Source organism: Melospiza georgiana, chromosome 3 (assembly GCF_028018845.1).
Source record: "Melospiza georgiana isolate bMelGeo1 chromosome 3, bMelGeo1.pri, whole genome shotgun sequence".
Lineage (NCBI taxonomy): Eukaryota > Metazoa > Chordata > Aves > Passeriformes > Passerellidae > Melospiza > Melospiza georgiana.
In genome coordinates, this window is record NC_080432.1 from 88,208,283 (window position 1) to 88,236,040 (window position 27,758).

The following is a 27,758-nucleotide window of genomic DNA, read 5'->3' on the forward strand; positions in this document are numbered from 1 at the left end:
GCTCTACTGGAATAAATTTGTATAAAAACTGGCTACCATTGCTGTGCTAATAAAACTGATAAATTGCTCAGTTGAATCCATGTGTGTGCAAACATGGGGTTTTTTTGGTTTTTTGTTTTTTTTTTTTTTTTTTTTGTTTTGTTTTTTTTTTGTGAAATAAGAAAAGGTATACAAAATGAAAAAACAGAGAGAGATACAGTCTAAATTCCAGCAGCATTTACCATGGCTAAAAATAATAAAATCTATACCAAAGAAAGAAGAGAAAACAAATGAGACCACACAACACACCACACATTTGTAGTACCACATCATTTTCATCCAGCTTCTGTGCCTCATCCTGCAAAGGACAACAGGTTTGTTGTGTTTTGGGCTTTTTTAGTTTAAAAAGATGCCTATTTTTCAGACCACTTTGTAAAATGCTTGTTTTTCTAGGACACAGAGTTCAGGAGTTATATTTTTGGAGATGACATAAAAAGGTAAGCAACATTTTGATCCAGGTTGATATCAGTGTGTGCAGAACTCCTTCAGCAAAGCACATGGAAAACTGCTACAAAGGAACAGCTCTGGGACAGGGCATAGAAATACATTCAACAAAACAGAAAAAAAGCAATGGTGAAGCAGATAAAAATATGGAGGAAAACAAATAAAGTTACATAAACTATGAAATTCACATAAACTGTTGTCTGAATTCCTTCAGTTTAACAACCATGAGGATAAAGCAATTGATGGAGGTTGCTAAGCACAGACAAGCTGACTCAGAAATCTTTCCAAAGGTCTCAAAATTGCAAATCAAAAATAGCAGCCTACAGTTCCATTAAATTGTCTAGGAAAATATAATTTTGTTCTGATTCACTGTCCACCTTTGGTAGATAAGGACCCACTGAGGAAACTATTTTAGAAAAACAAGCAAGAAAAAGACATTATTGTAGGCTATGAATCCTGGAAAGCATGACATATAACTCTAATTCTTAAGGGACAGGATGTTTTTTCCCTAATTTAGGGCTGTCTGTCACTGAATTGTCCATGGGAATAGCTGAGGTCTGTGGAACTGAAATACAAAGGTGCTGGACAAAAAAAGGAAAAGTAACCATAAAAAGGCAGTTTTATTTTCTAGCAGACCTGCATTTGCAGAGACAACATCAAGGCTTTTGCCAAAGCTGATCAAGGAGGATCTCTCCAAATTGAGGGGCAATTGTTGGAGGTAACAGGCAAGGACAAAGAGCTTGGACATGGCTGAGCCTTTCACAGCAACTGCTGCTCCCAGGTGACAGGAGACAGCAGTGGGTAAAATATTTTTATTCCCAACCATGATACTAAGCAGGAACTGCACTGGCAGCTACCATGGACTATTTAAGTCTGTTGAATCTGGAAAGCTACAAATATCAAACACTGCCTTCCTTGGCATTACCTCATGATTACTTCACTCATCACTGGAGAATGTGGAGGTAAAAAGGTTTAATATAAAAATGGTTGTTGCTCTCTCTAATGATTCCAGAGGCTAGGAATGATATACTCTCTTTGGAGATGATATAATCTCTTTCATATTTATTATACTTTTGCTATAAAGCATACAAATTAAACTGATTGCAGGAAAGAAAAAGAAATCTTGAGTGACAAATAGGAAAATATCCTTTCTTTATAATCAAACACCCTCTTCACCACTGGATTGCACCCACATCTTTTTTAATTGCAAAAATGCCCCACATCTTTAGTGCAGGAAAATAACATCTATCGTGGGATTTAAATCAGCTTGCTTTAATGCTCTCAAAATTTTGGTGTCTGTAGTAAGTTAGTAATTGTGACCAATAAAGACACAGTCATCTCCAGGTAGAGACTCAGCAAGTTCATCTAAGACACTTCTCCTGGGCTGGGATGAGTCATAGGTTGGAGGTGCTGTCCTCTCTCCATAGATTCTCCAGACTATCATGGCTAATAATCACTGATTAAATTAGCTCTCCTGAATTCGCCTGATCCCTTTTTGGCCACATTTATATCTTGGTCTCCACAGCATCCTGTGGAAATCAGTTTTGTAATTTAATTAAATGTTATACAATAATTTCATTGGTGACCCTCTTTCTGGCACTGTGAGAGTGACTATTTCTTATTCACTTGCTCCTCATCAGACATGAAATAGCCAGACTCTGTCCAGCCTATGTGCCACATTTCTAAACCATTTTACTCCCTTTTTCTAGGCTTTTTACAAACTTACTAATTCTTTACCATACAAGTGACTATAATTACAGATGGAATGCTCCACATGCTTATAAAACAGAATACATTTCTACATTTTCATACTAGTTCCTAGATATTTTAGCTGCTATTTGATACGAATTGATAATTTCAGAGATCTGTCCTCATTGATTTCCATTTCCTCTCCCAATTTCTACTTGTTATAGTCATCAATGTATTTTGTCCCACAGGCATTCCCTTCCTCTTATTACCAATAAATCCACTTGACATTTTATACTCCCAATATTCAGTATTTTATAATCATGTTGTAGCAATTTATAGTCAGATTTAAATCCAATTGTTATGAGTAATCTCAAATCATACACAAACCTTCTCACTTCACTAGACAATTCCACAAGTAATTTATGAATACTTTTCCTTTTTTTATCCCATACTTCATAAGTTGCAACAATGTGTGATAACTGTTTTTATATCTACTACATTTTATCATATTATATGTATATAAGCACTACCCATAACTTGGAAAATTTAAAACTAGAAAGAAAATGCCTTAAACATATTGTTATCATTAAAGGCTAAAAACTTGATAAAATATTTCCTACAGTCCTATATTTTAGCAACCTAGGAAGAAGTGTTGCAATCATTAAGGGTAGAAAAAGTATGATTTCACACCCAAATTCCTCGCTCATCTCCAGTATTTGTCATTGAACAAGAATGCAGTTTTTGGCTAGGCACCTGGTCTTGATTCAAAGCCTTGATTGAAAGCAACAGATAATCCACAGGTTAAATGCTGTGCTGGTAGAGCTGTTCATTCTCTCTGGTGTGACAACACAGAATAAAAGTTAAAATAAATTAAGGCTGCAGTTTAGGAACAAGACAAACAATGGAATAAAATATGATAATAACAAAAAAAAAATCCTCAAATCCCCAGAATCCAACATCACAAAACACAGTAATGTTAAAAACTGTAGTGGCACTTTGCAGGAGTTTGGAACACGTACTAAATCAAATCAGAGGACATAATATAAGAAGAGTTCCCTGCCAGAAGGCAAAACTGTTTGAGCTAGTTATACTTGTAGCAGGGTTTGGGGTTTTTTTCCTTTTCTTCTTTTTTATTTTTTAATTTTTTTATTTCCCTCAGCTACTCCCAAAAGATTCAGTATAAAAAGAACCTGTTACATACAGAATGGCCTCTGGAAGTGAACAAGGCTCCAAATGATGGGCTTCTGATAGTGGTATTTTTCAATCTCCAAGACAAAAGGGAGTACAGAACAAATGATAATCAGGAAACCTGCTGTTCCACAGTGAAAAACAATCCCTTTATCTTTCCTGATCAGAGTAGCCCTGTTACTGTGACCAAGCAAGAAGGGAGGGGAGCGAGTGTGTGTCAAGAAATAGATTCAAGAAAAGGGATCAAAAATTTCTTTTTTTGCTTATAAAAATCTGTATTATTATTTTTTTTGTGGGAAATGTGTATATCTTGGAAAGGAAAAATGTAGACTTCAGAACAAGTGATATAAGGCCAGCTTTACAAAAACATGTAAGTGCTTCTGTGGGTCTGGACTACTGGCTAATGTAAGTACAGTTGCCTAATTGCACTGGCTCATTTCTATTCAAGTAAATCAAGGTGATGCTCAGTACAAATGTATCAAGCATCCCTCCGGCAGCTTGAGTGCTCTTCAGAAATCTCACCAGGTACCTAAATAGCTATGCAAATCTCATCTCAAGTATTTAGTTGCTGCATTCCCTGCTCAAAATGCAACTTAAACTCTGTCACCTTTACTTTCTAAGAATACAACACCAGCATACAAAGCAGGCCAGACACTGAACTTTATAAGGCTGTGAATCTGTGCCTTGGTACCTCACATGGTACCACTTCTGAACATTCTGAAGGTCCCAGTTTCTCACACACTGCCACTGCAAACCTGTGAAAATTCAGGTTGGCATTTTATTCTCCATGAAAATAGCCAGGCCTGTGAATAATCCTGTATTCTATCAGTGTTATTCCTGGATAACTGTGAGTGCTGAGCTGTGAGTGCACATTGACAGAGTGTGGCACAGCACGTGCCTGAGCAGCCTGGTGAAAGGATGGGCTATAAGCGCTGCTGAGAAACAAATATCACATATAGAGATGTACACACACAATAAATATAGGCTAAGCTGGTTTTATTATAGAGATGTGCTTAGCATTAAGGGTGCCTGCACAGCATTACCATGGCTCTGCTCTGAGACAGACAAGTAGGTAACAGCAAATTGTAAATCCCAGGCCCAGGCTCTCCCTCTTCTTCTTCCTTGTCTAATCCTTATCCTGTACTCCGGCTCCCTAGATTGCCAAGACAGTCCCACTGCATCTGTACCAGCCACCTCATCCTGACTCTTTCTCCCACTTTCCTTCCCTCCATCCTTCCTATCTGGTTCTTACTCCCTACCCAAGGCCAATTCTCATCACCCTTGGTGTTTTATTTGTACTTTGCCTTTTCCTTCTCTGACTTTCCATCAGCAAAAGCAGTGAGAGCAGTGATGTTCATAGCAGGCAAGATGGATGCAGAAGGACAAAATCCCAGGTATGCTTGTTTAAGCTACAGTGGAATTCACCTGGGCAACATCTTGTTGACATTTAAAGTCTTGGCATCTTCAGACACAAAGATAACACAACCACTCCCAGAGAGCAGAGAGGGATGCGTGCCCAGGCTGCCAGCAGGGCTGTCAGCATCACTCAGAGAGGCAGAGGCTGAATGGGAGGCAGGACAGCAGGATGCAGCATGTTTAAATGATGCTGAAAACTCTAAAATACTGGAGAGAATTTTACGTCAAAAAATAGATTGTGAAGCTTAGTGAGTTAGGTTGTGTAAAGCCTAAGAAACCCAAGCCAGCCAGAAAGAGAAAACACCATGGTTTACAGGATAGGGTAGGGGTGCAGATGAAGCTGGGAGGATGAGACTGATAGGAAATGTTTCCCTCACACATGGGCAAACAATCTCCAAGTACCCTAAAGCACCAGAGACTGGTCAGAGGAGAAAACACTGAAGAAGAGAGCTGACATTTCCCAGTAGAGGCTTAAACTGGTTGTGTTTGTTTTCCCCAGAACAAATGCAGAAATGAACCTGACTTGCAGGTGCTGATGCCAGTCTGCCCCAATCAAAGGACATAATGAAAATGGAAAAGGCAATGAGGCCACAGATGTCACATCACTAGCATTTGTACTTTCTCTTTTAAAAACTAACTATACTTCTAAAAAAAAACAAAAAAAACAAAAAAAACCAAAAACTCAAACTTTTCAGAACATCTAGGAAAAACCTTTTTTAGGTTAAGAGCAGCATTCAATTTACTCCTTTGGTCTGTTTGCCATATAGGTCTGTTTCAAAAAAAAAAAAAAAAAAAAGGAAAAAAAATCTTAGATCTGACATGCATGGAAAAGCCCTGAGGAGCTACAATCTCCAGAATACCCAAATAATTACTATATTGAAGTTTCCATGAAAATAAAGCCATTTGACGGTTGGCTTATTCTTCACTAATGTCATGGTCCCACCCTATTTCACTATCTGTGCTCCAAACTTTATTAGAAACATTTTTTTCTTTAACTTGAAAAGAGTTACATTTATTTATGACTCCAAGAAGCTGGCCAGAATCCAGAAAACCATCCAACAACCAGTCTTTAACTTAATCTGTTCCATCCTGAAAATGAATTAGTGCTTTTTACAATATTATTAATGATTACAGTCAATAAGAGAAATGCCACCATTTAAAAAACTTTCATATGATCAGGAACAACAGAAAACTGAGCAACTGTACTATTAATGACAAACCATTTAAAATTACTGCAAAGAAAAACAAGAGAAGACTCTACTCCTCTAACACAGTATCTATAAATCATACAGAGAATAATAACAGGGAAGTCATTATAGTCAGTAGCAGGGAACTTGATTAATCCAAGTTATTCCTACCTGGGTGGTAGCCATTAGAAGTTGGATATCTAATCTAAACTAGTCATCAAGGCTCCAATGTGCAATGGAGAGAAACAAGCACTCATTTCAGCAAGAAGCAATTCATTCCATGCTAAACTATATATAAAAGGTGACTGGCATTAATTGCTCTCTGGAAATACTTACTCTTGTTTGACTAACAAAAAAAAAAAAAATCTACACAATTAGTTTAAACATTTAACTCCTAGACAGCTAGAAAGGCATGAAAAAACATTCTACCCCCTGAGCTCAGACTGGTATGACTCTCCCAGTTTCAGAGCCTTCAGCCAAACTGTGCTTCACACCTTGTGAGCCAAACCTTGGCACTGCCTGGCTGGTGGAGCCCAGTGAGGGCAGTGGAGCTCTGCTGAGCCTGTGGGACAAAACACCAGCTCAACATTACAGCAGCCCCTGCCTGGGAAGAGTTTCTTCCCAATAAATTCTTTCCACCAATACAGCCAATGACCAACCAGGTTCAAACACCAGACGTACTAAAAAAAATCACACAGATTTCTCTGATTTCTCTGAACCATATTCATGCAGATAATAAGCTTCTCTTAGATGACAGGGGACTACGTTAACTTAATGATCTTTAAAGGTGTTTTTGGCAGGTTAATACCATTGCTGGAACTTCCATGGGGAATAACTTAATATCAAGGACTGGTTCCAGTCCTTGGTAATTAATCTACAAAAAATACAAAAGAAAGAAAACAACCATTTCTACAGTATTCCATTTCTGTAATTCTATAAAATAGTTTTTTATTAATGCCTCAGTAAAAGTTAACTTTAGAAAACAGCATCTATCTGGTGTTACATAAAGAATTAGTTGTGACATCCTCACTGCATCTACAATGCTTAGTTTGGAGCACCAAGAGATAGGGAAGTATCCTGAAAATCCTATTTCTCCAAACAGCACAGGTCATTTTGACATTTTTAAAGAGGACTAACTTAATAGGCATCTGAGCACAGTGTAAATTAACTAAATGTGTTGAAGCACATCCAGTCACAGCCAAGGGTTCCAGTCAGACACCATGTAACTCCACTTCCAATTCTTGTGGCATGTTTCTCAAGATTCTTGTTTTTCTTCAAGAACTGTCCTCTGAATACAGAGGCATGCAACCATCCCTAACTTCAGCCTTACTTAAGCTTCTTTGACTTGCTTTCAACCATGACATATACTCACTTTGTCCTTGCTTTTGTTCTCTAAAGCAGTTTATAAAACTTGAAAAGAAAAGGAGTGCTTTGTATCATATGGAAAATAACTGTGCTGTAAGGAACAATACCAAGGCTGAAAAGCCTAAAATTAGACCTGCAAGCTTTGCTTTCATTGGCAGCGATGTGTGAACATTCATATTGTCCCAATCCCACATTCTGCCTCTTTATTCTTGCTAAACACACTACTTTCTGTAAAACACTGAAGTTTAAAATTAGCAAACCTGTCTGATTCAAGGGTATACTGACCTTGGTGATGGGCTATTTTGATCACCTTTAGGCCTTAATAGTGAATTACAAGATCAGCTATTTTCAAAAGAAGCAAAGAAAAAGCACTTGCAGAACAAAAAGCTGAACATCTCTGAAATGGTGCCTGGAATAATACTGCAATTTCTAGCTCGCTTTTTTTTTTTTTCCTCCTAAGGAAAGTCAAAAGCAAATCTAATAGCTGTATTTTTGCTGAAAGCAAGCTAGTGAGGAGATATGCACTGTATAAAGTTCCTGGGGCTGGGCAATGTGGGACTAACAGGGATAATTTAGTCATAACAGCTTAGCATCTATGATGTACCCATTCCCTTCTCAGCTATGCTCCTTCAACTCCTACTGCAGTCAACAGGGGAGATAAATAAGAGAAAATGTATTCAGAAGGTCAGACTTCATGGATTTTCAAGAAAGCCACAGAGAGGCTAAAGTGCAACCAATGTTTGCTACTGCCTTAAGTATAATTCAAGCAATTGCTAGTGCAGTGTTTATTTTGAGTGTCTCCTTGTGGAATTTCAGGATAAAATATGAGATTGGCAGTGAGCCTGAAGGGGGTATAGTCAGAGCAGTCCAATTTCAACAGACTATCAAGATGAACTGTGGGGAGTTGTTTTACAGGTTTATGGCTATAGCTCACTTTGAAGCAGAGTGTTATTAATATTTGTAGAGCACTATGATATAAATAGCAACACTACATCCACCACCTAGATACCTGTGGTATGCTCTGACAGAGCACTTTTTAGATTACTAAATACCATTAAATGTGCCCCAAATGCAATACTTGAGATAGGATCTTAGATAGAGATGTAATGCAACAATTATTTATGCATCAAAAATGCTTATGCAAAAATGCAGCACTAACATTAGCAGCCTTAGGCACTAACTCCAGGATAATTTTCTGTCAGAAACCAGAATTAATTCTAACACTGTTACAGCAGAAGGAGCCAAATAGTTTCTTGGAGTTAGGACCAGTGGAAGCCTAGATAATGCTGGTCCTGAACTGTATTCAGTGTTTCCCATTGGAAAATCTGTGGCCATAAAAAGTAATGTTTTCAAAGTAAGACAAAGAGCAGCTGGAGAATTCTATTTATTTCATCACACTGATCTTGTCAGTATTTCCTAATGTTTCCTACACCCTGGAAACAGCATAGGCTGTCCATCAAGCTTTGCTTACCAGCAGCAAGCTCCACGGGTCACATGGTGGCATTTCAGACAAAGCTGTGCTTTTGGAAAAAGAAGGGAGGCTGATTGTGCCACCGAGACAAAATGGAGATGTTAACTACCAATTAACCACCAATTGCCTCAGGAGCAGCAAGGAAACCCTGAGAAAGGTAAATACACCTTTCTCAGGATCAGAGAGTTTTTTTTGTCCTAGTTCCAACCTCAAGATGAGGTAATTTCTTCCTGGGACAGCCCTTCTTTTGTGCCTAATAAAGCCAGGTAATTGCATCCTGGATTTTGTGGGTAAGAACATGATGTGCAGCAAGACCATTTATGGTGCTGTGGCTTCAGTCTCAGGCTTAGCTTTCTATTCTTACGTATAGAGGAGTAATTTTACTCCCTTGGTAACTGGCATTTTTCAAGTTTCTGTAATTCCTTTAAACACTTCTAATGGTTTAATCGTTATGAACATGCCTATACTTGAGCAATAGTTCAAATTAAAATCAGTAGTGGATATAAAATACACAGGGCATTTCTGAGAAATTCAACATGACAATATTCTCACTCCTTCCTTATTCTTCAGAAAGCATCTTGTTAATACAGTTATGTTTCCAATGAATAATAATTCCCTAGAATAAGAGTATTTATACATGGAAATATCTTCGAACAGCATTTCCCAAAGAACATCTGGAACAGGAGAACTTCTCTTTGCAATTCACTTTACTTCCAAAAATGTGGGCTCTCATTTTTCATAGAATCATATAATTTGGCTTGGAAAAGACCTTAAAGATCATCCAGTTGCAAGACCCCTGCAATGGCCAGGGACACCCTTTACTAGATCAGGTTGCTCAAAGCCCCATCCAGTCTCCTTGAACATTTCCTGGGCTCTGGCACCTACAACTCCTCTGGGCAACTTATTACATTGTCTCACCATGCTCATTGTGAAAAATCTGGTGTTGGCACAGCCAGCCAGCATGAGATGTGAAAAATTAGTGAAAAACTTCTTGCTAACATCTAATCTAAACCTGTCCTCTTTCAGTTTAAAGCCATTACCCCTTGTCCTATCACCCCATGCCCTTGTAAAAACTTCTGCAGCTTTACCTTTTTGGTGCTGGAAGGCTGCTATAAAGCCTCCTTTATAGAAGGTATAGGATACACAGACCTAGATTCTAACAGTAATAAATTTCATATTATTTATTAATTGTTATAAGGGATTGTCAGTAGTAGGATTCTTTACTGTGAGGGTGTTACAGCACTGAAACAGATTGCTCAGAGAAGTTGTGGATGCCCAATCCCGAGAAGAGTTCAAAACCAGGCTGCATGGTGCTTTGAGCAACCTGGTCTAATGGAAAGGTCTGTTCCACTCCGAACCATTCCACACTGGAAGGAGAATTACCACATAGAAATAATCAAAAGAGTTAAAGATTCTGCAGTGAGCTATAGAATCCTTTTATAAATATTTAAATTAAATTAAATTAAACCTACTTTAAAAGAATCCCCACAGATCCCTAAATCCCCACACAAGCTATGCACACTGGTGCTGAATACTTTATAAATTTATATACTCCATACCATACCATATGGAGGTTCTGCACAAATGCTGGAGGTAGATCTGCAAATTCCTTCATGAATAGTGTAGGTAAGTGTAATTTAGGCTCTCCCAGAGCCAACTTACAGAGCAGAGGTAATGGCACAATATTCTGAGTCTGTGTGTGACCCAGACATGCATGGAAATTTTTCTCCAAGGTTCACCCAGACCTCAGGAAAATGCAAGGTTAAACTTGTGACCTGGGCATAACTGATATGGGATGTTTATATCTTAGGGAAAAATGGTTCATTATTCAAGGTGTCTGTGCAGTCTTCAGGTCTGCAATCTCTTGGAGGACCTTCATGGCAGGCGCCAGTTGTCACCAAGTGGTGGGCGCTGAGGTGAGTGGGGCTGGATTTCAGAACTGCCCTGGAATTCAGAACTGCACTGGATTTCAGAACTGCCCTGCATTTCAGAACTGCACTGGATTTCAGAACTGCCCCAGCTCATGGGCTTGTCCCCAGCCCAGCTCTCCCAGCCTGCCCAAGGCACACACCTGATGCTGGCTGCACCCACAGCAGATGCAGAAACAGGACCTCAGCAGATCCTCTGTGCTTCACGGCACACCACCTACTTCCCAGCCAAGAAAATATGTATTCCAGTCAAAAGCAGTCTAGACATAAGGTAATATATGCAATACAGATGCACAGGAGATCATACCTGACACAAAACTCAAAGAATCATCTGATAAATTTAGGAGAAAAAATTGAGATAGGTTGAGTAAGCTAGTGACTATATTCCTATCATAATCTTTTTTAAAGCTACTTCATCTGCTCACCACAGGAAGAGTGCTTGCCACTTCCCACCAGCCATATTCTGCTTTTCCACTACTTGCAGCTTGTTTTGATTTTGGCTGAGTGGAAGATAGATATGGAAAATCCTTGCAGGAATGCCAGAGTGCAGGGAGCAACCTTGCCTACTAATCGATGCAAGCTGCCCAGGAAGAGAGGCAGGCTGATCATTTCCTCCCTGCTTGTTCATCCATTCCCCTGGGAACAACTTATACTGCAGTGACACATTAGGGCATGTGCTGTCAAAGTACTTCTGGCAGAAAAAGTCAGTGAAGTATCAAGTGACTGAGCCCTTTCAGCTAGCCATGGGATGCAGGGCTGTTCCAGCCAAAGCAAAGTCTCACTACAGCTGAAGCATACATTTAAATTTTTCATTTTTAGTGATAAAAAAATCCCATTGAATAGTCTGCTACAGGAGCAGAGTAAAACTGGAAAGTTTGTTTGTTAAAAAACAACCAAACTTTGCAGATCTACTTTTAGAATACACACCTAAGCTGAAAAGTTTTCTGTATGAGCTCCTGAGTCCTAATGTGCTGAAAAAAAACTGTATAACCAACTCTTGAACATGGCCAATCTTCTTTTGTCTTCCATAATGTGGACTTGGACAGCACTTAATAACAACTTGATGGAGCCTGATGGAGTTGAATTGGCTTATATCCAGCATGACTGGTGCTCAAATGACTCCATTTTTAAAAATGATTTGCCATAATAATAAATGGGAAGTTATGATCACCCACAGCTGGCCAAAGAATAAGGGATTTTTTCAAAGGCAAAACAGGAAGTACACAATTTAAGGACCATTCCACATAAAATACATACTTTTCATTTTCTTCTCCTCTAGTACTTTTAAAAACACTATTTTTACCAGGTACTAAGCTTTATATTGTCACACCCATGCCCCTCTGAAACAAGGAAGAGTGGATAATAGCCACTTCTGCCAAGGCTTACTGCAGAGACAAATCTCAGGCACAACCCTTGGATTAGCAGAATGCAACTGGTTATGCCTGTTCTCTGCATTGTACTGAGAAATCCTCACAATTCTCCTCATTCAAAATCAAACTGAGTTCCAGGTAATGCCAATGTCCAAGGGGAAAAGCTACAAAGCCTGTCTAAAATGGATTTTTTCTGTACATTATAGAGCTTTACCATTTAGCTGTATGGTGCAAAGCACAGGGATCAGTCTCATTCTTCTTTCTAAAGGATAACTTCAAATGCAAATGAGAAACTGGTCTGACCTTATTTTTTCATAGTACTTTTGACAACATTGCATACATGTGCAATGAGCATGTTGACACCTGTATTTTTTTATGCAAAAGCCTAAAGAGGAAAAATATGTCAAGGACTATGGCTTAACTAATAATTGAAACTGACATAAGAATTGTATGTAAATGCAATACAATGATGCAATTAATCCAATGCAATTAAACCCCAAAGATAACAGAGAGGTGCACCTCCTCACTACCTACCTGAAGAGCCCAGTCCATGCTCTGCAGTTCACCCCTCATCAGATTTAGTCATTATCACAACACCACCCAACAGATCTCACCAGCAAAAGCACAGGAAACTGGGAGACAGGTAAATACCTGCTTGTTTCCATCTCATAAACATTCCAAAATTAGACTGCTGCTGCTACTAATGATTTAAATGTAAGCTATACAATATTTATTATTTTCATTACTTGTTACTTACTATTGTTATTCAATAATTTTGTTAAATCTTTAGTTCATCAACTACACACAAGCACGTGCTCCCATAACAATTTATAAGGTTTGCCAATGTAACTAAACTGCAATGTTTAGCTTCCTACCAAATACCTCAGAGAGCCAAGAGGAAAGCCAAGCCTCAGGAATGGGTCACAGGCTGATCACAGCTCTGTATTGCTCCCATTGCACCATGGGATGATTACATACTGATTTTAATCTGACACAATCCAGTTCTCCTGCCAAAAAGGGTTATACTCTCCAAAGAACCATATTCACCTTTGAAAAGAACGCCTTACCTAATGTCTTGTGTATATCCCAGGATTTGTGTGGCCATGTGCAAGGTAGATAAGAAAAAACTGGTCATGCTTCTTTACCCAGAAAAGGAAAAAAATGGTCGTTTGGGTGAGATAAACCACAAAAAAAAAAAAAAAAAAAAAAAAAAAAAAAAAAAAAAAATGGCCATAAAGCCGTGCCAGGAAAGGCTGGGTTAACTGAAGGGAAAGTTCAGCTGTTCAGCTTAAGCTGGTGCCATGTTCCCCCTCCTGCTTCCAGGAGCAGGCATAGCCCAGACAGACGGGGGCACACCAGTGTCACACCAGAAATCCAATGGGACACTGCTTCCATCCAAATTTCTAGTCCTGTATCTTTTTTCTTTTAAAACCCCAGATGTGGTCACACCCCCAGCGAATCTTGTGCTACTTGTCTCGTGCAGAAGATAGTCATAGATATGGGAATGATACCAGAACTGTGTGAACAACTCTTCTGAGACAAAGATTGACCTTTACTTATGTATGGCACTGAAATACTTAGAACTGAAAAATTTACACAAGTTGCCAAATGCTTTTCCACCTTGACTTGCAACAACTAGAAAATGTTTGAGGTTTTGTACAGCCTCTTTAAATTTATCAGTGCTAACTGAACTCATCCCATGTCAGGAACATCAGTTTTAGCACTGTGGTCAAGCACATGCATAAAACAGGGTCTACAGTTCTCTGAGAATAAGGGTTTGGGATTCCATCCCTGCTTTGCCAGCAATTCTCCAAAAGCTCTTGGACAAGGTACGTTTCTGCCTTCTGCATCATCATCACGTAATACTAAGTGAATGAAATCATGTTAAATTCTATAAATTCACCAATATTGTAGTTGCCATATCCCATTCAAAACTACCATCAGCAGTGAAAAAATACATGGCACATAAATACAAATGCAAAACAATGAGCAACTTGTCACATAAATTCTTCAAAATCAGCTCTCCAAACAGAAAAGAAGAATTTTTAAGAACAGCTGTTCAGTCATAAGATCAATGAATCATATGATGAGAGAACATATAAAGTCTTATGCAAATACTTCACATTTTATTTTCCAATCCTTCTCCCCACTTAGTTTCACGTCCCAAATGCCTTTGGATGAACAAACTCCCCTGCACCCACACAGAGCTCACTGTCAGAGAGAGCCTGCACTGGGGGTGTTTCTGTGGTCATTTTTAGGACTTGTATGTGACTTAAAACCATCTCAATTCTCCTTCCTTTTTTCCAACAGCTACATCTATAACCCATCTGACACACAGTTATCACAGAGAAGTTATCACAGCTCAGGTAGGCATTGGCAGGTCAGTAGGAGCTTCCTCTGAGCACCTAACTCAGATGCTTCTGCCCTGGCACAGCTCTCATTCAGCTTTGTTACTACATCAGAAGGAGCAGTTCAGAGAAAAGTGGCAAGAATCAGATAGATTTATCATTAAATTCAATGTTTCCTGCAAATTCAAATTTTCCCTATGGAGTTTTCTCACAACACCTAAAAAAAATCACAAAAAGTAGTGCATCTGTTAGTACTTTTCATATTAATCACCCTTTTGGTGAGAGACTCCACTCAGTGTTTCCTAGATGTTGACACCTTTGCCTTCTGCTATCTTCAAATGTTATGCTACTCCTTTTCCTTGCTCCCTCCTTCCTTTTTGATTCATTTAAAATGAATCTCCCTAGCACTGAAATCCTCACAGATCTGATCCTGCCTACATCTCTGACATGATTCATGATCACACCTTCTCCTTTCCCCGAGTCTCATCTCCTTTAGGCTAAGAGCTTGCTGAACACTTACACCTACATTTCCAGTCAACTCTGTGTGTTCAAAGCAACAGATTTCCCCATGTATTTAAATCCGCTTACTCACAGACATGTTTTGGTGGTTTAGCATGTACTCTACAGTATTCAAATCCATTCCTTGATCCAAATTTTTTCTAGTAGGGATCAGACACATTAGCTCAGAGAAGAGTCCTTACATTTGTCCAGCGGCCTTGGACTTTGGTCCAGTTACTTCAGGAAGGGATTAACCCAGAAGTCTCCATTTCACATTTAACTCTATGGTAATTTTTTATAATGACCACCAAGCCATCTTTTCATGTGCTCCTAAAGACTTCCTGATGTCAGTATTTGTCAATAATGCTGCTAATGTGTCTGCCCACTGATGGCACAGATTTCTTTTCACTGTACAACAACATGTAACTTACTTTCACTGTAATCTGAATTTTTAAAGCATGGCAAAGTAGCATAGCATAGTTGTCAGAGGGTGACTTTGCTTTTATAACTTGTATGAATGTGCTACCTTTTTAGTTTGTTTGTTTCTTTCACCCAGACTCAATGTTTATGGCAGAGTACCTCATTAGTCAAGTGCCCAGAGTGATGCCACTAACTTTGCCCGTTCAGAACAAACCAAAAAAGCCAATTTCTGCAAATGTCTTGAAGGTATTTTCAAAGAAAACAGACGTACAAGACTGAAATGGCTGCAAGCTGCCCTGTACTCTTCATAGACTTGAGAATCTCGTAAGTTAGAGTGACAAAATGCAGAGTTGGAAAAATAAGGGAATGTCTTAGTTGTCTCACATAGTTTCAGATGTTGAAGACCTTCTGAATACATCAATACTGTCAACAGTAAATGGATGGGTTTACTGGGCAATACAAGAACTACAATCTCCAGCTATCTCTGCTACATACAACAACAGAACAACCTTGAACATTTCATGAACTTTCTTTTATCTGGAGATGAGCTGACATTGATATATTGTTATTGGTCTTCACTAATATACTCCTGTTGGCAACAGGGAGAAGCTAGCAGCTGAAATGAGTCATATACCGCAAGACCTTGCAATTTATATGGAAAGAAAGTGCAATTTAAAAAATATCTGTCTCCTCCTCAGCTGACTGTGCAATGCAAGACACCCACTAAAACTCAAGTCAGACAGTTATTTTTCATGTATTTGAAGCACAAGAAGTTGCAGTGTTTTATTTTAAATTGACTAGCTTTAATTCACCAACATTAAAAAAGCAATACAAAGTAATGCTATGAGCATTTGATACTGAAATAAAAATTGGTCTTGTATTTTATATATACCATGGATTTTTTAAGCAACAATTCAGATCTTTGTTACACTGTTTTCATTTATTTATAGTTGAACATTTTGAAAAAAATCTACAGTTGGTTACAAATATTTGAAGAACATAATAATTTAAAATATATGTCACAAACAACAGAAGCAACTAGCCAACTGTTCTTTAGCTCATTCTCATCTAAAGAAAGCAGACTGCTTTGTAACTGAAGGACTTGCAGTGATAGGTTTTGTTAAGCAAATTGACAACAATGGCGTTAGATGGTAGGTACATACAACAGAACTATTTATAGCACTGTGCAGGAATAAAAACCCCAGAGAATGTTATCATAAATTACTGTAACATTTTCAATCTCTATTGAATATTTTTACCCCAACATTCCCCATCCCAGGAGAAAAAATAAAAAAGAAAAAGAGGTATACAGGCTGTGTTTTTACTCTGCAGATTTACAAGAACATCTTGGGTCTTGCACTGTGATAAAGAGTTAAGGTGCTGAAGAGAGTGATTCAACAGAAAAAGCAGACAGACAGACACACAGAACACAGCTGTACTCAACATCTGTTTACATTGTACTGTGACTTCTTACAGACTTCTCTTTGAAAGTACCAGATACCTTGTACATATCTAGAGCTATCTATATACAAACCCAGCTGTTCAGGACATATTCTAGGGTATATCTACACCACAGCCCAAGAGCTGGAGAACAGTGTGTGCCTCAGCCAGCTCTCCACTCTGGCTTTGCCACTGTGAACAGCCCCATGGGGGGAAGCAGAACGAGTATGAATGTATCCTAATTAGCTCTGCAGGAGGCAAACCCAGTCCCTGCTACCAGGCATGGATTGGCTGAAAGTCACTCCATTCCACCCCTGTATTGCACCCTATCTTTCTGCACAGGCTGTAGGCCGAGTACATGTCTTGTATGTTGTTAGAATTTTAATAAATTTACCCTTACAGCACTGTACATACAGCTGCACTTTCTACAACATATGCAAAGGCCAGACCCTTGTTTTATAAAGCTCACAGTTTAAAAAACAAACACAAAACCACAGCTAAAATGCAAGATGAAGGAGGCATCCAACACAGTTAAACACGCACAGCCAGTATTGCCAGGGAGAGGGAGGCTCTTAGGCAACAGGAGACTTTGGAGCAGAGTCAAAGACAGGAAGCAGAGCCAGAGAGGGAGGAAAAAAGCTAAGGATGAGATAAGACATGAGGCAGTTAGTACCTGTTGACACTTCAGGATTATATTCTCATATAACAGAGTAGGAAGCCTGACTGAGTAATGTCCACCTCTTAAACAATGTAGAAACAAATGTTACTTACTGATCCGTGTTCCAGTAGCACCTCTTTGTGGCAGACACATGAGAAAAATGTAAAAACATCACAGCCCCTTCCAACTGTGCAACCTTCCCAAACAGGAATTTAAATGATTAAACAATAGCCACTGAACTAAGTAGCCAAGAACTCACCCAGTGTGGGGACAATTCTTGCAAACAAAACCTATTTATGAAGAATGATCAAGGCTACTTTGTGGTCTTCTTACCATACCTGAGGAGGAAAAGGAGCCTTAGAAGCTACTTCTGTTAAGCACTTTGACATTTCAGTAATAGTGGTGTGTTGTTAGGATTTCACTGACAGCAAGAATATTTATGCACATGGAAAAAACAGTTTGTGATTATCTGTCTCTCTTTATTTAAGAATGCATGATATAGTTTTAACATGTAACATACTGATTTCATACTATTCTTCCAAATGTTCTCATTCCGTATGGATGGCAAGGACCAGTTCCAAATCACCTGGAGATCAATGTCGAGCATTGTTCAACCTTACAATGTGGTTGATGTGACATATCTAAGATTAAAAAAAAAAAAAAAAGACCCAATGATCCCCCAACAACAACAAAATCCTCCCCCCCCCAACCCCTCCTTCCCAAAAACAACAGATCAAACTTTTTTAGACATTTGAAGATGCAGTCCTTTTGTACAAGCCAGTCTGGTTAGCAAAAATCATCAGTATCATCAGATGTTTCATGCATCAAACTAAAACCACTTTTCAGGCTATCAGTCTTCCAAACTGAAAGCCTTTTACGCCATTCAAAACATGAATTTTAAGAACATTCACAAACACTCATTTGTATGGTTTAAAAAATGTATATTTAAAAAGAAAAATGACTGTTTAAAGAATAGCATATATGCTGGTGTAATGAAAGATCATTGGCTGTAATGAAATTGACTGGATATGCACTGGATGTTAACAATAACTGCACAAATAATTTTTTGCAGCTTTATCCATTATATAAGCTGATTTTATTTTCAATGCTAAAAACTTTCTTAAATGTTCACTTTCACTAACTTTAGAAAATCGTAACTTTTTCCTCTACATATACCAGCTTCTACTAAAAAACAAAAGCATTTTAATTCTAACTACTAACTGATATCTCATATTTCATTCTCTGAGAGTCTTCAGTTACTTTGTATTTCTAAATATAGCAGATAAGAGTACAGAGAAATATGCTGTATTGTAAGAGCTTTTATAAACAACAGTTTCTAATTTTAGACTACTCCATTCTGAATAAAGTCTAATTAAACCACATATATTCTCAAATGCAGTTCACAAAAAGGATAATATTCATGTCTCCTCACTGCATTTGATTCCATCTTACAGTGAATGACTTAATATCTACTTATGAGTAAAAATGTTTTCTATAAAGTGGAACACTAAACTTTCATTTAAAAAATAAAATTTCAGTAACATATTACCTTTGTGAAATTATTTTCAGATATTAAAACCAAGTCATAGGTACTCTACACACACCAGGCTCAACAGCTGATCTATTTTAAGATTTTTTTTTTTAACTGCTTTGGGGATTGATTGTTCAAGAACTTGTATTTAAGTCCAGAACCATCACATTCTAACACTAAGGATAATTAATTACTAAAAAAGTTAGTGAGAACAGAGATACATTTTCCATTCTCCATGGTCTTTAAATCAAGACTGAATTTTTTTTCCCCTTCCTCCAAATTTGTATGTAAAATGAGAGCAAAGGCATGACTGAGTCAAATGCTATGGCCTCTGCTAGACATGCTTAAAATGGTCATTAATCTTCCTTGTAGATTTAAACATTTATGAACCTAAGAGCTTTCTGGTCTAACATACAACTTTCTATTTAGCTAGAAGTTAAAACTAATAAGAGTAATTTTCATCAAAAGTTTTAGAGCCTTATATTTATTAGTCTAAAAACTCTGTAAATTTCTGTCACAATCTGATTTCTTTTTGAGTATATAGTTTGACTTGTACAAAGTTTGAGTAACCAAATTAATCCCACTGGTTGATATTATATTGGTTGATTCAACTCATTAGAAGTTAAAACAAAATATAATATATTTTATGCCTAACTACTGTATGAAAATACCTTGAGAGGACCAAAACCGAGTTTTTCAACACCACTTTTAAGTTTTATTATTATGGATCTCCATTTTTAGATCTTTTCATAAATGAACTTTGAGAAAGTCTAAGTTAGTGAACAAGAAATTAAGTAAATTTTTTTTTTCTGTTATTTAACAGTGCTGTATGATGCTTCTCTGAAATCATCAATTATTCAAGATTAAATCTGCTTTAAGCCAAAAATGATAAAAGGTCATTTAAACCAAAAAGTTTAGTATCTTATATTTATATTGGTGTAAAAGCAATAGGAATCAGCATTACATCTTATTTCCTGCACATCAACTCAGACTTTTTAAATACAGATTATGTAGATAAACTTCCTCAAAAGGCTTTGTGATGGTAAAGTGATGTTAAAATTCTTTATTTTCCTATTAAGAAATTCTGTTATGATAATTATCTTAAAAGACTCACTTGGTAATCTTAAATTATCACTTCTCATTATTTCAAAGCTTGTAGGTTCTTGACAAACTCAAGAATGTAGCAAACTCTTGATTTTTCAAAACAGTGAAACTGAGAAAGTTATTATACATTCCACTAATTTTTACAGTCTGGGATTATATATATGACTTTATAAAAATAAAAAATCTTCAGAAATATCTGTAATGTGTATTCCTTTGTCCTTGATATCATAATTTCAGAACACATAATGCTTAGTTCAAAAAAAGATGCAGTTGTCCTTTCACTCCCAAGGAGCACAAATTATTTCAATTAGCTGTGGTTTTACAAGTTATTTTACTAAACATATTCTGTTCTTTACTTTCCTCAGGGGAATAATCACAAAGAAAAACAGCTTGATATTTTATAAACAGTGAATTTTTCTATCAAGTGGCTTTTATCTTTTTCTCCTTCCACTGTCACCTTGAAACTACTTGCTTTTTTCAACTTTCATCTATGAGACCATCTCTAATGATCTGCCTTCATTTCTTACAAGTGTACTATTGTCCTTTCAGTCACATTCACATCCCAATGTGGAAAAGCTCTTGAAAGCAGAGACCCTGTGAGTAACATCGACATAGTTAAAAAAATAAAAAATACATACATATTTTAGCTTAAACTTAAAAAGCAATAAAAATTTGTAGCACTACTCTGAAATTTTGCATTACATGAACAAATATACTTTTTATCATCTGTTTAATTTTCTTTGAAAAGTTTTATAGCTATTACTCTCAGACCAATAGCATAAAAATAAAAATATAAGATTCTCTCTCTATGAATAAAGACAAGTAGCTGGAGCTGAGGTAAGAAAGCGTCGCCCTGTGATGGGAGCCCATCTGGATCCTGACATCTTCAGCACAGCAAATGCTCACAGCCTTCCTGTATTCCTGTACCACACAGAGCTTTCAGCAATGCCACGGAGAGAAGTTATGGGGTAAACCATGGTCTTTCCCAAGAAAGAAATATACAGAAAAGAAAATAACTGGTCAGGTGGAAAGCGATCAAAAAAAAGCAATGAACATGCACAAAAAGAAGGAACAAAATTACACTCTGAAGGAAGAAAAAGCCCAAGCATGTAGAGAATGGCAAAAGGTGTGCAAATGCAGGTAATAGTAACCCAAAAGAAAATGGGGACAGATTAAATAGTCTAGGCTCATTATAGAGTAGTCTGAATCAAAATTAGGCATGAGAAATAATGCAGGAAGATCACACAGTGCTTTTCTCTGTTAATGTAAGACAAAATTAAAGAAAGCAAAGCATCCATGGGCAATCAAACCCACCTGGAAACAAGCTTCTTTACAGACCATTCAAAATCAAAGGGTATTTAGCCCCAATGCACACTGCTAAAACAATACCTATTAAAAACAAAAGGATGAAGACCGGTGCTGACAATGTTTAACATCACAGACAAGGAACACAGCTGCTCAGGGTAAGTGCTGCGTGTTTCAATTCCTAAGACTTTAAAACCAGATCTGTCTACCATACTTTATATTTTCTAACTCTATCTTTAATTAGTGTACATTGCTGTTTGATTCACAATTAGAGGATGAGCCAGCACTTTTTGGCCAAGTGACATAAAATTCTGGAAATCTATGGGAATCTGCAAAGGTCGACAGAACTGAATACCTAAAATGGGAGCGTGAGGCACAGATACAATGCAAAAAAAGCTTAGGAATCCATTGCGCAGACAGACATAACATTACAATTCCAAAACTGAAAAACAGAACCAGGACAACAGCTTGAAATGTAAACAATTACAGAATCACCCACAACAAAGTTCATGTGCTTGTTAAGGGAACCTGTATCCTTAGATTTAGATCCTGCAGCTATACTGAGTGTATAGACAGAAAGAAAAGCCAAGAGGCCTGTAGCAGCACAATGGTGCTGCAGCTCTCTAGGAGGAATTGGGATCCCCCCAGACCCCAGACACGCTGCAGTCAGCAGGATGTCGCAGCCTGGGACACGCGGCGCCTTTTCCAAACAGCACCAGAGCCAGCGGCATTGCACCGCTTCCATCCTGCACAGCCGCCTCATTCCCCGGCTCTGCTCTGCCCCAGCCTGCCCTCCCCACCACAGCCCAGCCAGACGTGGCCTCAGCATTCCGGCCAGAGCACAGTTTCCCTTGGGCTGGTGCTGTGGGGTGGCATCAGCTCCGAGTGTTCTGGTACACTACAGCAGGGGAAGGCACACAGGGAAGCGCACAACGGAGCGGCAGAGACATCTCTGGCATTTGCTCTGTGTTGTGAGTTACATAACGCTATGAGACTCCGGAGTAGATGCCGCTTGATGACACAACTGATCTGCGGGCAATACTGCATGTTCCAGAACAAGGAGCACGTTGAAAAATCAGTGTTATGCAGGTATACCTTTGTATCAGTCAAGAAGACAGGGCAGCCTAGAAAACTGGTTAAATATTGCAGCCCTATGTCATAAAAGTTTGTGGATAAATAACAAGATTAAGGATTCAGTCCTTAATTAAAAGGCAGGGATAACACATAACCAAGATGAAGAACATGTTTCCTTACTTTTCCTTGACAGCAACATCAGCCAGACTACTTCATGCTTTGTTGGAATGGAGAAAAACATAATTAAAGTTTTAATTAGAATTGATTGCAGTCCACAAACCAGAAATGGATTGTGCTGTATGAACACTGTACTAGGAGATCTTTCAAGCGACCTGATGTTCTTAAATGAACTATGGTCTTTAAAAAGGAAAGGCATTCTGTCAAGTAATAGGGTAGTAGTGAAAACTAATGACTCTGAAAATGTGTGACAGAAACAACTACAAGGAAGTACGCATTCTGAAAGGGACAGTAATTGTGTATTCTACAGAGACTGAGCTTCCACATACACTTATTTCTCTGTGTGACTAATCTGTTGCATATAATATTCTGGTTATAAAATATGTCCATCTTTTTATTCTTCATAAAGAGATAGTGATACCTCTGAGATCTGAACTTTCCAATATGTGAAGGAAGAGAACGTCTATCCAAAGCCACACTAATAACAAAACATTGCTAAAAATATATTGCCAGCAGAACTGTTCGGAGAAGTATCTGTATTGCTTAAACCCATCTGTTACAATAACATCTTCTGTACAAGAACACGGAATTTACTCATGTATTTGGCCTTTTGATAATTGACTATGGGTTTAATGCCCCAGCAATCACGCTTCAATTTCAATGTAAAGGGCAGGTGTTTTCATCACGCTGTTATGTGCACGTTTGCTTGTCAGCCGAAAAGCCTGGCGGTGCAGGTAAGCCCCCCTGCCCGCCTTGCTGCACCGCTCCGGGTCGTGCGGGATTCGGGAGCGCGGTACCTGCGCGGCAGCGGAGCCCCGCCCGCTCCGCCTCCAGCCGCCCTTGGCCCGAGGAAGGCGCAGAGCCCCGTCCCACCTCCGGAAAGCCCCTGGACAGGCTCCTCCAGGGCCGGGGAAGCGGAGGGTCTGCAGTTGCGTAACATCAACCCCCCCTCCCCTTCGCCTGTCTCTCCCAATCCCCGACGGTTCCTCCGCAGCCGGAGGCCGGAGCAGGCAGCCCGGGATGGGGCAAGCCGGGGAGGTGCCGGGGGAACCCCCAGCAGAGGAGAGGGGAAAGGCTCTTGGCTTTGGGGACGGGATGCGAAGTTGGGGCGAGGGGAACCTTGCAAGTGGCTCCATGCGGGAAGGGGCCCGCCTGGCTGGGGCGGGAGGAGGGAGGCGTTCCCTTGTGGGGACAGTGGGGAGAGCGGGGGACTCCGGGGGGTGGGGACACCTCCGGGCGGGCGGGAAAAGCCTCGCACCGGGGGAGCCGGCGGCACAGGCAGCGAGCGGCGGGACCGAGCCGTGCGGGAGGGCGGCAGTGCTGGGGTCCCCTCTGGCAGCGCCCCGCACGGCGCTGAGCCCCTGTCCCGGCGCGGCACCACGGGCGCCGGGGAAGCGTCCCCGGCGCGGCGCTGAGCACCGCGCTCTCCCCGCACCCCGCGGCCAGGACCCGCTCCTTCCCGCCGGGGGATGGAGGAGATGGGCGAAGAAGCCCTCGGGGTACCGGCAGGCGTTCCTCCCCTCGCCCCACACAAGCAGCGCGTCTCTCCGGGTGCGAGCAGCTTATTTCCAAGCGATGCTGGCGCGCAAAGTGGCGCCGGTCGGGCAGCGCCCGCCCGCGCTCCCTCCCTCCGTCCCTCCGCAGCCGCGCACATCCCGGCCCCGCAGAGCCCCCGCGCTCCGCTCCGCTCGGGTCAGCGCGAAAATCGCTTCCCTCGCTTTCCGCCCCGGCTGCTCACGATCTGCCTCAACCTGCTCCACCTTTTGTTTTGATCTTTGGAAATGAAATTCTCTCTCCTGCCGTCTCCTTTCCCTCCTCCTTCTCACGCCTTCGTGTGGGAGATGCCCAGGATCGCACACCAGCTTTTGTTATCTCCTCCCACCTCCATCTTCACTCCGATTGATGCCCTAGTAAATAGCAGGAGCGCGGCACCTCCGCCCCGCACCTACCCCGCTACCACCTGCAAACACCTCGCCTGTTAAATAAATTAAACGATAAAATAAAAACATCCCTTACAGGCACTGTGAAAAGCGATACAGCGATCGCATGGATCGGGAGCACTTTTGCCTCCCTCGTGGTGTGATGACCTTGTGAGGGCTGCTCTGGCGCTTGGTTTCGCACGGTCTTTTTTTCCCTTTTATTTTTTTTTTTCCTTTCCCTACTGGAAAAAAAATCACGCCCTTTTCGCTATCCCTTTTCAAACGAACACGAGCGCCAGACTCCCTCTTCCACCAAAGCGTTTCCAAGAGCAAATTGTTACGCGACAGCTCAGCTGTTCCTTTGGATGCTGTCGGTGCTCATATCCGGATCGGTGGGGGATTCGGTCCCATCTCTCCACAGTTAACCGCAAATCGCCGCGGGTACGATTTCCCTCCATCTCGTCAGCGGAACAACTCCCGCACACCGACCGCGCACACCAACTTTCCCGGTGAGGATGGTCTCCGACCGCCGAGCAGCGCCGAGGCCGCGCAGCCCCCGCCTCAGCCCCGCCGCGCCTCCATCCCGCCGCCTTCCCGGGAGGGAAAGCCCCGCGCGGGGCAGCCCGGCAGCCGGTTCTCGCCCGCACCTCGCGGCTGCGGAGCCCGGATCCCCCCCCTTTTCCCCTGCGGGCCCTCCCCGCACTTACTGCGGGCGGGGGTCTGTCCGCGGTGCGGAGGAGGGCGCAGGGCCCGGGGTCCCGCGCGCTGCTGGGGCCGGAGGGACACGCGGCGCCGCCTCGGTGCGCGCCCGCCGCCGCTCGCGCCGCAGCTCCTGTGCGCGCCCCCGCTCCGCCCCGCGCGCCGCCCGCCGCCGCCCCGCACTGCAGGACCGCCGCCCCGCGCGCCGCCCCGCGCTCCGAGCATGCGCGGCGCGGGCGGGAGCGGGGGAAGCCCCGGGGCAGGCGGGAGCGGGGCCGGAGCCGCGGGGGGCGCGGGCTGAGGGGCACGGCCCGGCGGGGTCGGCGCCGGCACCGCGGCCCGCTCGGCCCCGTGGCCTCGGAGTCGCTCACGGCCGAGCGCAGGCTGCCCGTGCCCGGTGTCGTCCGTGCCTTGCCCGGCGGGCTGCGCCTCGCTCGGCGGCTCCTTCGCTCCACGCGTGGAACCGCGCTGCGCCCGGCGTGCGGGGACAGCGCGGGCGGCGCGGCGTGATGGCAGAATCACAGAACCAGTTAGGTCAGGAAAGACCTCTGAGATCATCGAGTCCAGCTTGTGACCAAACATCACCTTGTCAAGCAGACCGTGGCACCGAGTGGCACGTCCAGTCTTTTGGCACCTCCAGGGATGGTGACTCCACCGCCTCCCTCGGCAGTCCATTCTGTTATCTAATCACCCTTTCTGTGAATATTTTGTTCCTAATGTCCGACCTAAACGTCCCCTAGCGCAGCCCAACGCTATGCCCTCATACCCGCAGTTGCCTGGGAGAAGAGGCCGATCCCCATCTGGCTCCCATCGTGTGCAAGGCGAGGGCAGCGCTGTCCCGCGCCCCGAGCCGCCTGTCGCTGTCACACGAGTGTGTGTAGGCGTCACCTTCCATGGCAAGGCACGCTCACACCTCTTGTCCACAAGCTTCTTATACATCAACTTCCAAAGTTGATGTTATATAGCTTAGCTTTAAAACATCATTCAGCCCCTAAAATGTGAAATTTAGGTGGTTTTGCCCTTCAGTATGAAGCCCAACTGAGGCTGCCCTGCCCTCGCTTTTGTCGCTGTCACTGCAGCAGTTGCTTTGGTGGTAGGAGTAAACCATGAGGGCTCCTTCACAAGACGCTGCACTGTGTAACTAACCGTAGGTCCTTTCTAAGGCAGAGACATACATCAGTGTTTACTTTCATGCATGACAAGCTCTGTCACTGACTGTTTACATAAATTAAGCATATTTAGCATGTCCTAAGCACAACACTGCAGAAAGCAGATGGATACAGCAAGGAGGTGAAAGGGAGGCAAAATAATGACATATATAAAAAAGAGTGAATTACACCTTGCCTGTTTTTAAATATCTACTCATTATTTCAGAAAGACAAAAGCATGAAGATTGTGTAGTAAGTGATAGATGGAAATAATGTTTCATTTACTGTTGAAATGCATGAACAATTAAATTATAACACAAGCTGATGCATACAAATGTACAGGAAATGACAGTATTTTCAGTATGCTGATGTAGACAATTGAATTCATGGGTTATCTTTTTGTAATTGATGAAAGTCACCAATTTTGCTCCCAGAATTAATTTTTTTTGTGTGTGTCAGCAATTTTATGATTTTGTGCCTTTTATTTTTTAATTTCCCAGTGCACCCCTCTCTTCGGTTCATGTTTTGATTTTCTAGATGTGTAAAAACCACCTGAAAATGCTAAAAATTTACTTCTATCCCAGGCTTAGCAGAAAGAAACAGGATTTGATACACTTCACTGGGTGTCTCTGAAATTCATGTTTTATTTGTTCAGATTAATTCAAATTATTTTCTGTCATCTTCATATTGTGCTGCCTCGTTGCTTCCTTGGCCTGGCAGATCATTAATAATCATCTCCAGCATAATGAAAGTTAGAATGCCATAGCATCTGCTTCTAAGTTTTAACCGCATGCTCCCTCATATTTTCTGTCTCTTGCTCCGTTCTTTATAAGTTTGTCTTTTACCACCACAGTGCAACACTCACTCTGTGTGACCTGTTTTGATTTTGTCCATATTGCAGTTATTGCATGACTTCATCTCATCTTTGTAACTTTTCTAGTGGCAGCAGCTTAGCTATGGAAGTGCAGAGCTCTGGGATGACTCTAGACTCAGGGATGTACTTGGTGTCTCAGCTGAGTTTTGTGTCTTCCTCCACAACTGCCAAGGTAGCAATATTTCAGGCAGCTGGCAAGAAAGCTGCCTTAGACTTGATTGTCTACTGTGTGACTGGGACATAGAGAAGATGCCCATTTCCTCATATTTCCAGGTCATCCTTTGCAAAAACTTGAACATATGCTTACCCTCAAAAAGCAGAAATAATAGGTTGAATTTAAAAAAAAAAGTGGATAAAAGACATTTAAATTGGACTTTTAAAACATCATAGTATTTTTTAAAATCTAATTCAATGGCAGAATTCCCATCAGCTACAAAAAAGGTGTAGATTAAGCAACATAAACTAT

The 27,758-nt window shown here is 41.0% G+C and overlaps 1 protein-coding gene across 2 annotated transcripts in view; it reads right to left on the reverse strand.

Moving 5' to 3' along the window:
- Positions 1 to 25,386, reverse strand: part of VSNL1 (visinin like 1) — an 87,062-nt gene extending 61,676 nt beyond the window's left edge. The window contains exon 1 of one of the 2 annotated variants that reach the window (XM_058019816.1): positions 25,279 to 25,386. The gene's annotated coding sequence lies outside the window, so the exon portion shown is untranslated. Of the gene's footprint in view, positions 1 to 24,412; positions 24,508 to 25,278 lie in introns of those variants that run through there. The other variant, XM_058019817.1, reaches the window with a different exon arrangement.
- Positions 25,387 to 27,758: the final 2,372 nt, after the last annotated feature.